Source organism: Arachis hypogaea, chromosome 5 (genome assembly GCF_003086295.3).
Source record: "Arachis hypogaea cultivar Tifrunner chromosome 5, arahy.Tifrunner.gnm2.J5K5, whole genome shotgun sequence".
Classification (NCBI taxonomy): Eukaryota; Viridiplantae; Streptophyta; class Magnoliopsida; order Fabales; family Fabaceae; genus Arachis; species Arachis hypogaea.
This window is the reverse complement of record NC_092040.1, coordinates 22,333,820-22,335,434: the sequence shown is the minus strand read 5'-3', so window position 1 is coordinate 22,335,434 and position 1,615 is coordinate 22,333,820.

Below are 1,615 nucleotides of genomic sequence, written 5' to 3'. Positions count from 1 at the left end.
AAAGTTCTATTTATACTAAACTAGTAAACTAGGTTTACAGAAAATGAGTAGATAGTGCAGAAATTCACTTTCGGGGCCCACTTAGTGTGTGTTTGGGCTGAGCATTGAAGCTTTCACGTGCATAGGCTCTTCTTGGAGTTTAAACACCAGTTTTGGTGCCAGTTTGGGTGTTTAACCCCAGCTTTAGTGCCAGTTCTGGCATTTTACGCCAGAAAAGGGTTTTCGGTGGGCGTTTAGATGCCAGTTTGGACCATCAAATCTCGGGCAAAGTATGGAATATTAAACATTGCTGGAAAGCCCAAGATGTCTACTTTCCAACGCAATTGAGAGCGCGCCAATTTGGCTTCTGTAGCTCCAGAAAATCTACTTTGAGTACAAGGAGGTCAGAATCCAACAGCATCTGCAGTCTTTTCTCAGCCTCTGAATCAGATTTTTGCTCAGGTCCCTCAATTTTAGCCAAAAAATACCTAAAATCATAGAAAAACACACAAACTCATAGTAAAGTCTAGAAATGTGATTTTGCATAAAAACTAATAAAAATATACTAAAACGTAACTAAAACATACTAAAAACTACCTAAAAATAATGTTAAAAAGCGTATAAATTATCCGCTCATCACAACACCAAACTTAAATTGTTGCTTGTCCCCAAGCAACTGAAACCAAATTAGGATAAAAAGAAGATAAAATACAATAAATTCCAAAATATCAATGAAGCTTAGTTCCAATTAGATGAGCGGGACTAGTAGCTTTTTGCTTCTGGATAGTTTTAGCATCTCACTTTATCCTTTGAAGTTCAGAATGATTGGCATCTATAGGAACTCAGAATTCAGATAGTGTTATTGATTCTCCGAGTTCAGTATGTTGATTCTTGAACACAGCTACTTTATGAGTCTTGGTCGTGACCCTAAGCATCTTGTTTTCCAATATTACCACTGGATACATAAATGTCACAGACACATAACTGGGTGAACCTTTTCAGATTGTGACTCAGCTTTGCTAGAGTTCCCAGTTAGAGGTGTCCAGAGTTCTTAAGCACACTCTTTTGATTTGGATCACGACTTTAACGACTCAGTCTTAAGCTTTTCCCTTGGACCTTCATGACACAAGCACATGGTTAGGGACAGCTTGATTTAGCCGCTTAGGCCAGGATTTTATTCCTTTGGGCCCTCCTATCCATTAATGCTCAAAGCCTTGGATCCTTTTTACCCCTGCCTTTTGGTTTAAAGGGCTACTGGCTTTTTCTGCTTGCCGTTTCTTTTTCTTTCTTTATTTTTTTCGCCATTTTTTTCGCAAGCTTTTTCCTTTTCACTGCTTTTTCTTGCTTCAAGAATCAATTTTATGATTTTTCAGATTATCAATAATATTTCTCTTTGTTCATCATTCTTTTAAGAGCCAACAATTTTAACATTCATAAACTTCCTTATAAAAAATATGCACTGTTCAAGCATTCATTCAGAAAACAAAAAATGTTTCCACCACATCAAAATAATTAAACTAATTTTAATATAGAATTCGAAATTCATGTACTTCTTGTTTTTTTTGGAATTAGAAACATTTTTCATTTAAGAAAGGTGAAGGATTTATGGGACATTCATAGCTTCAAGGCATAGACA